This window comes from Panthera leo, chromosome B1 (genome assembly GCF_018350215.1).
Source record: "Panthera leo isolate Ple1 chromosome B1, P.leo_Ple1_pat1.1, whole genome shotgun sequence".
Classification (NCBI taxonomy): Eukaryota; Metazoa; Chordata; class Mammalia; order Carnivora; family Felidae; genus Panthera; species Panthera leo.
The window spans coordinates 6958548-6971661 of NC_056682.1; positions in this window are offsets into that span (position 1 = coordinate 6958548).

Consider the following 13114-nt stretch of genomic DNA (forward strand, 5'->3'; position numbering starts at 1 on the left):
CCTTTCAGAACCTAAATGTACTTAGATCTCTTCCCCCTTTCCTTCCTTTTTTCTCCCTTTCCTTGCAAAATTAACCGTAGTGTGTATATGGTCTCCCTCTTTGCTTCTCAACTTACAGAAATGTCCTCTGCCATCCTCATGCCGCTGGGATTTCTCATAATAAGGAGCCAGTGACCTCTCAGACACGTCCTGACCACTGTCCTCTTAGTAAAGATTCCAGGGCCAACCCCAGTGACCCACGGCCAGTATTTATTCAATCTGGGTTCTTTCACAAACATTTCACAATGAGGTCTGTCTCCTTCATTTCTGTCTCCTCTGCCCATGAGGACCTAAGCGTTCGGCTATTTTCTTTCTCTTCCTCCCTGGCTCTCCTTTGTTCCCTCTTTGCTGGGCTTGCACGCACCCTGGTTTCATCCACCTTGTTATACGTTCTCTCTAAATAACCCCACATGCTCCCGTGGTTCAAGGTCTCACCTACTGCCACGGCACCGTCTGCTTACCAGCATTTCCGGGCTCCAAGCCCCTCTTCTGTGTTGCACTCTAGGGCAGTGTGTGGACACCCTGCACGCTGCATCTGCCAGACCCTGTGGCCAGCTGGCTTCCTGTCAGTGCATTGGCAGTAGACGGGAAATGAAGGCGAAAGGTGAAGACACCTGCTTCCATTTGCTGCTCCAGCCACCGGCACCCCAACAGCAGCAGATGGTTGGCTCCAGGTGCCCGCTTCTTTTGGCTTTCTCAGCAGCCCGACAAGATCTCTCGAAAGAACCAGCAGCACCCAGCGTCTGTCCCCTTGGTAGTTAAGAGGGCCAGTTGAGCCACGACCGGCTTTGCCGTGTACCCTGGCTCTCCACGCCCGTTTGGCTACTTCTCCTTCTCAGAAGTGTGAACCCTGGCTGCAGGTTGCCTCCACCCTGTTTGTCTGAGCCCCAATCACGGAGCCCTCCTTCCTCAAGTCTTAAGCCACACCCACGTGCTGCTCCCCACTTAAGAGGTCTGAGCACCAGCTCAGATGTAGGTGTCCCGTACTCACACATCCGGTCTCCAGCTGTAGGCTGCTTACCGCAGGTTTCCAGCTCCTGCCCCTTATAACCCCTTTCCCTTCTGCTCTTCTGGGCCTGTAGTTGTTAATCTCCGTGACTTTTCAGCCACCCACCACCTGTGTAACCAATTTCCTGCATTAAATTTCCTGTTTTAAATATCCAGTATGATTTCTGTTGTCCCGAATGGGCCTTGTCTGACAAAAATCCTACACTATATTTCAAACTCTAACATCTTGCTAAAGTTTTTTAGGGCATTGGTCTTCCCCAACTGGATTTCTGGTAGGCACCCCAAAGGAACTTGTTTTCGTTGCAATTTATCACTTTCTTTCCAAAACTGATCTTCATTCACTATTCTAGATCTTGGTAAATATTGTTACCATCTACCCAGACACTCGGGCTAAAAACAGCTTCCTCAGGAGCACTTAGGTTCCCTCACAAATCACCCAATTTACTCATTACATAAATCTACATAGATTACTCACAAATATGTGCAAATGTGTTGTGACACTTCTTCACCCCCGTCTTTTCACTGGCATTGTTCTCAGTTACCTAGAATTTGGGGATTGGGTTTTGCACGGGATGAGGAGTAGTTCCATGTTTCCTGCTGCATATGTGTGCATGCATGCAGACATGTGCACACGCATACCCCAGCTGTGTCATTCAACCATAAAACTAAGTGTAAGTGTCACACTCGAATTGTGAGAGCATGAAAATATTACAGCTAGAAGTGCCCTTGGAGATAATATAAGTCGATGTTTCCAGAACCACACTGATTCTAGTTACCTAGAATATTTTTGAATATTCAGAGGTCTGTCCTCACTTTAATGCTTTCATATTGGGAACTCTTAATTTTTTCTTTAATGTTTACTTACTTTTGAGAGAGAGAGAGAGAGGGTGAGGGACAGAGAGGGAGACACAGAATCCAAAGCAGGCTCTAGGCTCTGAGCTGTCAGCACAGAGCCCAAAGCAGGGCTCGAACTCACAAACTGTGACATCATGACCTGAGCTGAAGTCGGACGCTTAACTGACTGAGCCACCCAGGTGCCCCCATATTGGGAACCCTTAAGCTAAGAATTTGAATTTTTAAAATCACTTTTCCAATCAAGTCTGCTATGTAGTGAAGTTTGGCAACTACACATCATTGACCAGAGGAGCATCCAAGATTCAAAGATGACCCTTGTTCTGTGTCCCACACCTCTAGTTAGAAACCAAGATGGAGTTTCAAAACTCAAATCCAGAAGCCTTGCCTTCAGGTCCAGTGGTATTTCACTGTGATGCACTTTTTGAAAAGGAGATATTGAGAGGAACTAAACAAAATCTTCACCTCCTTGCTCAACTAGGGGAACAGATGGTCAGACTTTAATGGGAAGATGAATATATGTCCAGCAAAGTAACATACAACATGGCAGTTTCCGTGCCTCATGGGAGGCCTGAGGGGAGCTCAGGGTAGGATGATTGAGTATGACCTGAGTTAGTGGAGTCTGGAACAAGTTCACAGGCAAAATACCCTGTCGTCACTATTCAGACCAATTGCTTCGTCAATCTAGCCTAAATCACTATGACTGAACTGAAGGACTTTTGTTCCATTCTATTGCCAATGTATTGGTAGCTTATGTTCCCATTTGGCATTTTTTTTCCCCATTCAATAATTCCCATTTTCATCATTCTGGGTAACTGAGCATCCAAAATAACAAGGACCCTCTGTCCTCCTCTGAAGGCCATTCTGCTCTCAAGGGACACCTATGTCCCTAGGTATCCTCATGGAAGTATTGAAATGTCCTCATTATCCAAACTGATCTGTCCTACTGGTCCTAGTGAGCTGCTGACTGAAATGAAGCCATTTTCCACTGTATGGACACCTTCACCCATGAGGACTACTGTCATTTTCTTATGCCATTCTCTTCTTTTTCCAACCAAGTCTCCCCACGGATCAAACAACTTAGGTAAGACCTGATAAGTTTGAGAATCTGAGTGCTTGAGAGAATCCTGCACACAGGACAAAAGCCCCACTACCTACACACAGAGCACACCGAGAAGGGGCCCCATGGGAAAGTGGATATCTGAGAGAACCGTGGTCGTCTCACCTCTGAATAACCTCTTCTGATTGTGTGCACCACATCCTAGGTTGTGTAAAGACCGACTTAGAAATGAAGAGTGGTCAAAGGCTTTCCCGGTGTCTAGAACCATCTGTGCCTCATCACTGAAACTGAACAGGGTCTGAGTAACAGAAAATGGGGCATTTTCCTAATCATTTTTTGTCTCCAAGCCTCCTCTGCTTGTGTTCTCCAAGAGTTAGGGATTCTAAGATAGTGGCATGACAGAGCCATGATAAAGCTCTTGGATGCAGGCAAAGGGGAGTGATAGGGACCTGCTTGTAAGGATAACTGAGTCTAAGAAAACTAGCTCCATACTGCTGATCGTTTGGGCTCCACTCTGTCCCTAGAGCTTTATTCCACCCTTGGCTCTCCTTGTTCCCTTTCAACCCTGGTCTCTTTGAACAGAACCTGCACACGGAGATTCCAGCTGACTCCCAAACAGAGTGTACCCTTCTACATTCAGGGTAGAAACAGGGACTAGAGATCTTAACCATCCTGCCCAGACATGCCTTACCGCAGCCTGCGCCAGCTTTTGGCCAAGGAAATGACCAAAAGCATAAAAGAGAAGAGCCAGTACCTAAAACTCCTGGCCAAGTATATTCAAGGAGAAATAAGCAATATTACTACACTTGAAGTAGGATATTTATTTGTTTGTTTTGAAGAACAGGAACCTTAGGATTTGCTGAAGGGTAGGGAGTGGACACAGAGGTAACAATAGTGCCTAATTACTAAGGGCAGTAAATCCAAATGGGAGTGGGGGGAGGGGAGGATAAGGATGAAGAGGGGGCTGGTGCTGGTGATGTTTATTATGTACCGGGCATTGAGAACATATGGACAAATGAGGTACAGTCTCTGTTCTCAAGGATCCTACCAGATCTTCAATGACACAACTCTGACAAATCACTTCTCTATTTTCTCCATTTATCATTTCACTCTGCAAAGTCATTGGACTTATAAAGGGCTAAGGCCAACTGTGAACACTGCAGGGAAGTGTTTTCATCAGATGAGACAAAGGAGTGTGTAAGAAACAGATCCCTTAATAGACAGGGGTGTCCCCAGTGAGATGCCACTCTGAAACCATCAAAATGGCTCATTTTGGACTTTAGGCCTCCAAACCTGTAAAAAAAGAAATACATTTCTGTTGTTTTCAGACATTAAGGTGATGGTAATTCGTGACAGCGACAATAGGGAACCAACACAACGTGGGAACAGGAGACTCAGGAGAGCACTCCTGTGGGAATCCCAGGAAGAGAATGAAGGGCCCCCTCAACATGGCAGTGAGCAACACGCACAGCTGGCAACAACGTTGATTGGGACACCTCAGACATCTCTAGGAGACAGTTCTACAAGATGATGAGATTGATAGACATACCTGATCAGAATAAACTTTTAAAGACGAGGTTCAGGCAATGGGCAGAAAGTTTAGGATTGAATTAGAAAGGAGTACATCTAAAATCAGATACGTGAAAAACGAGACGATAATGAGCCCTGGGGAGAATATAAAGTTGGGCAGGAAAGGAATTCCGTAGCACTTTCTGAACAGTGTGACGATCATCATAAAGTAAGCACTGACTACTGATGTGCCAGAACTCTGAGGGTGTAAGGACAGGGGCAGGGCTGTCCTTGTGTACCCTGAGAGTCAGGACTGACTGGCCCTGTGCAAGGATCTCAGGTTTCCTCCCCACCTACCTCTATCTTCTCTTTTCATCTACTCCAGGCTCCTGCTCCATATTCTCACATTGGACTGGGTCTGGTGTTCCCTCTGAACCTTTTCCTGGAAACCCTCTCCACATAGCAAGCTGGGGCAATTTCCAGGCATCTTTGGTCCACTAGAACCACCACAAAGTTTTCTAAGAATATTTGGGAGCCCAGGGATCACTCTTGTCTTCCTGAAAACGATTAAGAGTTTCCCACTGCTGAAGTATTCTCAGAATTGTCTACTTCAGTTCAGACCCTGCGAAATGACAGTGCTAAAACTCGAGATGCAACCAGGGTTCCCATGACCTGGCGGAGGCTCTAATAAAATTTACGAGCCCCCCCTCCCCCCACCGATTTCCCAAAGCCCCAGATAAGTCTTGTGATGAGCTAGAAGACATAGGGATTTTGTTCTTGGATGGCCAGAGTCATCAAAATGTTTTCTAGGTCTACTTGGGGGCCAAGGAACAGCTCTTGCCTTCCTGGAGAGGTTGGAGAAAGAGTTGATGCTTGCCTGAGTATCCTTAGAATTTTCTACCTCAACTCAGAGTCAGGGAACCACCACTGGGCAATCTCAGCCAACCTGAGCCCCTGAAAATGTTTGAAGCCCCCTCATTGATTTAAGTTTTTGAGTGATGGGGGGTTCATGGGGTCTGGAGCTGACAGCCAAAAAAGAACTCTTGAAGACATCTTTGGTGCAAAAAGGTGATTTTATTAAACATGGGGACAAGACTCACGGGCAGGAAGAGCCGCATGGGGTCGTGATGGGTAACCCATTATACATCCTCAGGTTGGGAGGGGGTCAGGGATAGAGTAAGTCTGTAAGGTATTTTGGAAGCAAAGTTTCCAGGGCCTTGAGGGGCTAGCTGGTTCTAGGGAAATGTCACTTACTACCATTTATTAAAACCTCACTCATGAGACCCTCCAGATGTCTACAGGGGGGCCAATAAGCTTGGAGTCTGATTGCCAGCATATATCTTGGAGCAGTTGAGATAAAGGAAGTAGACTTACAGGATCTTTGAGATTGGGATAATGTTAAGCTAAGCTTCTCTTTTGCCCCAGCAAAGTGCCATCATCAAGGCAGCTGAGCTCCTAGAGGGAGGTAACTCTGCCAGTTTCAAGGACTTGTCAATGGGCTGTAGGCAGTAAGGAAATTTAATTTTTCATTTGCCTTAGTTTCCCACATTACCATTGCAAACACTCAAACCCTTTCCTTTTGTTCTTGGGTAGCTGGGAATGTCCCAGGAATATTACACAGATCCTGCCTGGGGTCGGGGTGGGGGGTGCTAGCTTGTGCTTTGCCCCTCAGCCTGCCTCATGCTCCCTCATTATTTGCTCCAGAAAAAGGCTGGTGCAGCACTGGAAGGCACAGGCTGGTGACTGCCCCCCCTACTCCAGAAACTTCAGCACTTTCTAGGTCCTCCCAAAAGCAGTGTAAGGCTCCCATGCTGGCCTTTGTCACCCTCTGCTGGTTGGTTGACAGAGGCTCGCATTCCAACAGCCCAGAGCCTTGATATGCAAATAAAGTTACCTGGACCTCCAGGGGTTTGATGGAAGAGGTGATAGTGATGAGGTTTTGGGGGTGATGGGAGGGTGTTTGTGGGGTTCAGAGCTGATGGCAATTAAAGAATTCATGAAGAAACCTTTGGTGCAAAATGTGATTTTATTAAAGCACAGAGACAGGCCCCATGGGCAGAAAGAGCCGCCCTGGGGTCATGAAGAGTGGCTCCTTAGGTACTATGAAGTTGGGAAGGTAAAGTCAAAAGGAGGCCTTCAGTGAGACTTTGATGGACAAGAACTCCTAGGATAACAGAGGCCTTGCTAGTATCCAGCTAAGGTTGTCTTCTCTCTAGTAAGGCATTAACATCAGGCCAGTAGGGTGTTCCTGGAGAAATGTTCTACTCTTTATTTGTCTCAAGTATTTGTCAGTGGGCTGCGGGTTATGAGGACATTTAACTTTACCTGCCATTTCCTTCTTGCCTTTGTTCCCCATATCGCTATGGAGGGGTGATGTTGTAATTTACCAAGACATTTGTAAACTGGTAGACACTCAGGTCGTGTATGACTGTGATCACTCTCAGTTAGCCACTTGTTTTCTTCCCTTCCCTTTGTCCCTGGGCAGCCAGGAGTGCCTGAGGAATGTCACACACATCCCATCTAGGGTAGGGGGGGTTGCTAACTTTTGCTCCCCCCTCAGCTTGCCTGATGGTCCGTCATCATTTCCGCCCTGAACAATTTTGACCCTTAAATCTTTAAGGTTGCTGAAGGTGGAAGGTCTCATCTTCTGTAGCTTCTTCTTGCTGACTAGGGCTGTAGAGTTGTCCTTACCTACGGGTCAATACTGATCAGCTGGGGAACATATAGCGGCGTTACAAAAAGTGGAGGCAGCTGAATCCAACGTGGACAACATACATGATCCTCCTCGAATAGAAAGGATCATCCGTTGGCTTGAAGTTATAGTAGTGATATAGTTTTGCACCAGGCAGAGAGACATGGGAGAAAACAGCAAAGCATAATTAGCATAACTAGAAAGAAGCCCTAATAAAAGTCTTTGGTAGTTGACAAAAGCCTCCACTCAAGAGTTTAACCAATCACTAAAAGAAAGAGAGGGATTGTTTAAAGCACCAATTTGAGTATTCATGTCGGTTAGAAATCCAGAAATACTTTCATGGTAATCTGGAATGTATGCACAGCATTGTTTTTATGAGAGCACAAATGCCACCTTGTGCAGCAGCCAAAACATCTAATGCCATTCTATTTTGTAGAACTGTTTTGCACATCTGTGCGACTTCAGTGTTGAGTAAGGAGATGCTATTTTGTGAGTCACTGAGTGCCCTTATGATGTATTTGTTAAGGGCTTTCACATGCCAAATTACACTTTTTAACCCCATGGATGAGCAAAAATGGATGCCAAACGATCATATCGTGTCTATGTTTGTTTTACATTTGGGAAGTTAGCTGGGGCAGTGATTGTTTTAATAATGCATCCATGAATCCAGGCAAATCCTAAGGGGCAGTGACCTACCTATCCCAGAGAAAGCCAGGGCCATAGGTTAGTTTCACATATCCAGTGGGTTCCGTTTGGGGCTAGCCATCTGATTCCAGGTTGCTTTATTCAATCAGTAGCAAGCCAGTCGGTAGCCTGAAGTACGCCTGTTTGGGAGCACGTTTCTATAGCTACCCTGGATATTGTATCATATGTATGTCTGGGTATCATTATGTATGATTTCTTTGTTTCCAGCATAAAATTGCCTTTTTGACTGAGCCGACCAATGGTGGGTGTGAACCATAAATATGCATCCCCAATTTGATACATCCCATCCTCAGTACAGTGATAAGTAGGGTTTTGTAACTTAGGCACTCATTGGCAGGTATTAACTTGTGGATTTGTAAAATCAGTTCTTAACAGTTTGAGGGTATGAAAAAGTCCAGTTATGTCCTGGTAAATGCCAAGTCTTATTGATCATGGGCCAAGAAGAAACATTTTGATCAGTGATAGACTTATCCCCAAACATGTTATCTTTATATATTATTTTTGACATATAAGTACCTAGAGGTTGCCAATCAGTACCTTGTAAAGGGGAAACGCACCAGGATAATTCAGATGTGCTTGACATGGGTGAAACTGCACATCTCCAGCAAGCTGTCTGATTTTATAGTTTGGCATAATGCTGTGTCCATTATAGAAAGGAATTGTTAGTATAAATTGGAGGAAGGAGAATGAAAAAGAAAGATACCACCATCATAAGAGAAGTATGACACTCACAAGAATGAGAAGGCACATTTGTCTGCTAGTTGATTTTTTGTGAAGGTGGTACAGGTTTTATTTTAGACATAGGAACCCATGAAGAACGCCTCTCTATCTTTACCGCAATGGGAGTATTTAATACGACCTGGTAGGGACCCTTCCATTTTGGAGTTAGTTCCATTCTGTATTAGAATGTCATTCTTTTAAATAAACGAAGTCTTTGGGTTTTTATGGAGTGGGTTTCTAGGAACTGTCAGTTCAGGTTTAGGGAGGATATGGTTTGCATATTTAGAGATTTATGAATTAACCTAGCCTCAAGTGAATGATTTAATAAAGCACTATAGTCTTTATCTATTGATAGGTCTACAGTGAGAAAAGTTTTTTTATATACAATTGTTGGGGGAATCCATCCCCTTTCCAGTTGTTTAAGTAATATACCCATGGGGTCCTGTTACTATCCCCACAGAATAACCAGCAAGAAGATTGTCTATACCTATGCTATTTGTGACAATTTTTCTGAAGTTTACCTCAAGTTGTCTAGTTTAGGCAAACAACATTTAAAGACAATCAGAACTAGAATTTAACATCCATAAAGATGCAATTATTGAGGCAGTCTTTTTCTACCTAAGAACCCTCATCTCCAGAGATAACCAAATTAAGGCTAATTCGCTTGTTAAACAAGTTCAGTTTAATAAATTTGGCCTAATTATTTACATAAGTTCAGCAAGAACAGCGATTGGTCATATAGATATTTTAAAATTTGCTTTGTTGGAACTTTTTATAAGGAATCTCTAGACTGAACTATTAGAAGTTCTCCAGGACAGAAGCCAAGCCAAGTAGTTGCCATAAGGCATGCCCGCAATGCCTCTTGATTTGGGCAAATTCCTCTTTTCAAGGTCCCCAAGATAGGCTGAGGTTCCTGCACTTGCCAGGAATTGACATTCTTTACTCAGCCGGTAAGGCTGCTGGGAACTCTGTAAGCAAGCTATCAGGCCAACATTTCTGAGGGGCTATATGGCTCCATGTTTCATAAGGTCAGTATCAGTTCTTTAGAGCTGTATAGTCATATCTGAGTCTATGCATGTAGCTTTCAAACATGGCATTCCAGTCAAAGCCTTGGTAAAATAACTAGTATTTCTAATGGTGTCCTGTTACAAGAGGAACAGATTCTTATTGAACTTAGGCAAATAAGTATGATTGTCATGGAAGAAAGAACACTCATTGAGTTTGTGGATTTCAGAGGGTTCAGGTAGAGAGAAAAGTTAGATGCTTTAGTTTGTTGACAAATGAATACTTTATCCTATTTCTGTATACCATGGGTACCTTAAAAGAAAGTTTCCTTAATCCAGAAGAGCAAACATTAGAGAACTAGCAATACTTCAAAACAAGAGCTGCAAAACTAAGACCATCTTCTTCAGTTCGTTTAGTCCCATGTTACTAATTCTTGTTCAGTTTCAACGCAACTGTTTACTTCTGGAAATTCTCACCCATTTTAGTTTTAGTATTTTAAAGATGTTAAATACCTGTCTTTGTCCTAAAAGGCCTTCTTATAAATCTTGAAGGTGATTTTGTAAGAGCATCAGAATAATTATAAATGACAAAATCTCAGAAATGGAGATGGTTAACAATCTGATGAGAGTTCATTATGTTGCAATCGATAAGGAAATTCGGTTATTTCTGTGACACATAACACTTCAATAATCAGAATATCAAGTGAAGACCTTATTACCAAAGCATATTAAAACTTTAGGAATTGCATTTAAATCTGAGCAGTTACAGCATTTGCCCAAGCAATACCAGTATGTGTTTGACAGTGTTTCCAGAGTAACTTAGCATACCAAAAAAGGCCTAATTGGTCAAAGACTTCATTTACATTGTGAATCCTGGGAAATTTGTTAAACCTTAGAAAGTTATAAAACACATCCTAAAAAGGATCATAGATCATTATACATCTTAAAACTTTAAATTATTTATTTAACCAAGATGGAAAAAAAATCTCAAAAGCAAATATGTAGGGTTATACAGTTGTTAGCAAAACTTAGTTCCTTTACCATTGAGGAATTTTAACTAAGCAATAAAAGACCTGATAAAAAGGAAACATAAAGCTTTGGTGTTCCTGGCAGACAAAAAAGAAAAAAAAAACTTTGTTTCAATTATTCGTATCAAGAGCAGATCAACAGTCCAAGAAAACTTTGTATTTTGAACAGAGAGAAAAGCAGATCTTATACCAGTGTACTTTTAAAACCCATTCATTGCAACCTTCGTCCATCCTGGCCACACATAAAACTCCTTTCCAAAGATTTTCAGTCATGAACCTTCTACAACTTTCTTTTGCCTTCAGATTTTGTCCCAAGCTATTTTTCTTCAAACAACCAGTCTGATTTAGGACAAAATTACTTTCTTTTACCTTCAACAAAAATGTACTTCCATTCCTTATATCTTTCTTACACATCTCCTACTTTTTTACATACAGAGCTGTTTCCCTTATTTCCATCAGTCTTAGCTACATTTAGCAGAATTTTAACTCTTAGACACCCGAGTCTCCAGTGAAAGCATAGTAGTAACCAATTGTGAACTGTTACTAGAATTCTTTAGATGGCAAACTTATGAATCATTTAAGCACACAGCATGTTTACTAACAGAACCAAATAGTCCTAGTTTCTCGTCAGTAAGTCAAAAGCACAAACCTACATTCAGTAATTAATGTTTTAGCATTCCATTCTGTTTGGAAAAGACCCATATGTCCAATGAATTTAATCCTAATTTATCAACCAAACAAAACTTTAAAGTTTCAGGTTACCAAAGACTTTGAAAGCTATCTTAACAATTACCCATGAAAAGTTTGAGACAGACAAAATTAACCATTATTTTAATGTTTATTTATTTATTTTTGAGACAGAGAGAGATGTTATGCCCAGAATTTGTGATCCCCAAAGACCACCAGGGAGCCGAGTCTGATGCAAAAGCAAAAGAGCCTTTATTCCAGCTAGCTCGAGCTCAATCCCCTACCTGCACTGACGCAGCAGTGAGATACCGGGAAGAGAGAGCGAGTTTCAAAAGGACAAAGGTTTTATTGGGGCCTAGGGGCAGTTGGTGAGGTAATGGCTATGGCCTCAGCCGATTGGCTGGGGAAGGGTCCGAGTCCTGTTAGGCAGGTGAGGGGGGGGGTTACTCAAGGGGAGGAAGTGTGGTCAAGTTGAAGGACACAGAAGAAGATGGAGTCCGCTGGCGTAGGCCCGCCCTTTCAAGAGATGGAGCATGAGTGGGGGAGGGGCAGAGAGAGAGGGAGACACAAAATCTGAAGCAGGCTCCAGGCTCTGAGCTGTCAGCACAGAGCCCAACGTGGAGCTCAACCCCACGAACCATGAGATCCTGACCTGAGCTGAGGTTGGACATTCAACAGACTGAGGCACCCAGTCCCCCCTCCATTTTCCAAATTGAAATCAAATTTAGTTAACATTGAGTGCAGTCTTGGTTTCAGGGGTGGAATTTAGGGCTTCGTCCCTTACATGTAACACCCACTGCCAACACCCACAGGGGCCCTCCATAACGCCTGTTGCAAATGCAGCCCACCCACTCCTCCCCTCTAGCAACCCTCACTTTCTTCTCTACACTTAAGGGTTCTCCTGGGGCACGTAGGTGTCTCAGCCAGTTAGGACTCTGATGTCAGTCAGCTCATGATCTCAGGGTTTGAGAGTTCAAGCCCCATGTCCGGTGCTGTGATGACAGCTCAGAGCCTGGAGCCTGCTCTGGATTCTGTGTCTCCCCCTCTCTCTGCCACTCCCCTGGTCATGCTCTGTATCTCTCTCTCTCTCTCTCTCTCTCTCTCTCTCTCTCTCTCTCTCTCCCTCTCTCTCTCTCTTTCAAATACACAGAAAACAAATTTTTTTGAAGAGTGATTGCCTCCCTCTGTGATTTTATCTTATTTTATTTATTCTTCCCTTGCCCTATGTTCTTCTGTTTTGTTTTTTATTCCACATACAAGTGATTACATGGCACTTTCTCACTGAAAGAGCTCAACAGGGCTAACTGGATGTTAGATCTCAAAAGACATTAACACGTGAAATCTATTTTTCCTGTGGATTTGATTCTAAATTGGGCAGAATCATGGGTAGAATGCAAACAGTGTATGTTCATCTGAGCCACGAAGGGAAGCCACAGAAAATAACCATGCTAGGTCATCCTGTAGAAATTTTGGGATCCAACTTTCTCTTCCTGGATTAAAATCTGTATATCACACACGCAACCACACACATGCACACACACACACACACACACACACACACACACACACACACAATATTTGATCTGGATCTCATGATGGCCTCCATAAGCATCCATTCAGCTCCCCAGATGACTAGGACCAGCTCTTCCTGGGTGGCCTTGTGTCACGTGCTCCACCCACACCTGAGGAAGTCCACACCCCTGGCTTTGTAATCCGTGGGGGAGGTCATAAGAGGGAGTCTTGCACGCTGCTTTATGACCAGCAGGGGGCGCCAATGGCCAGTACAGGCATTGCCTAGACTTCCAGGAGG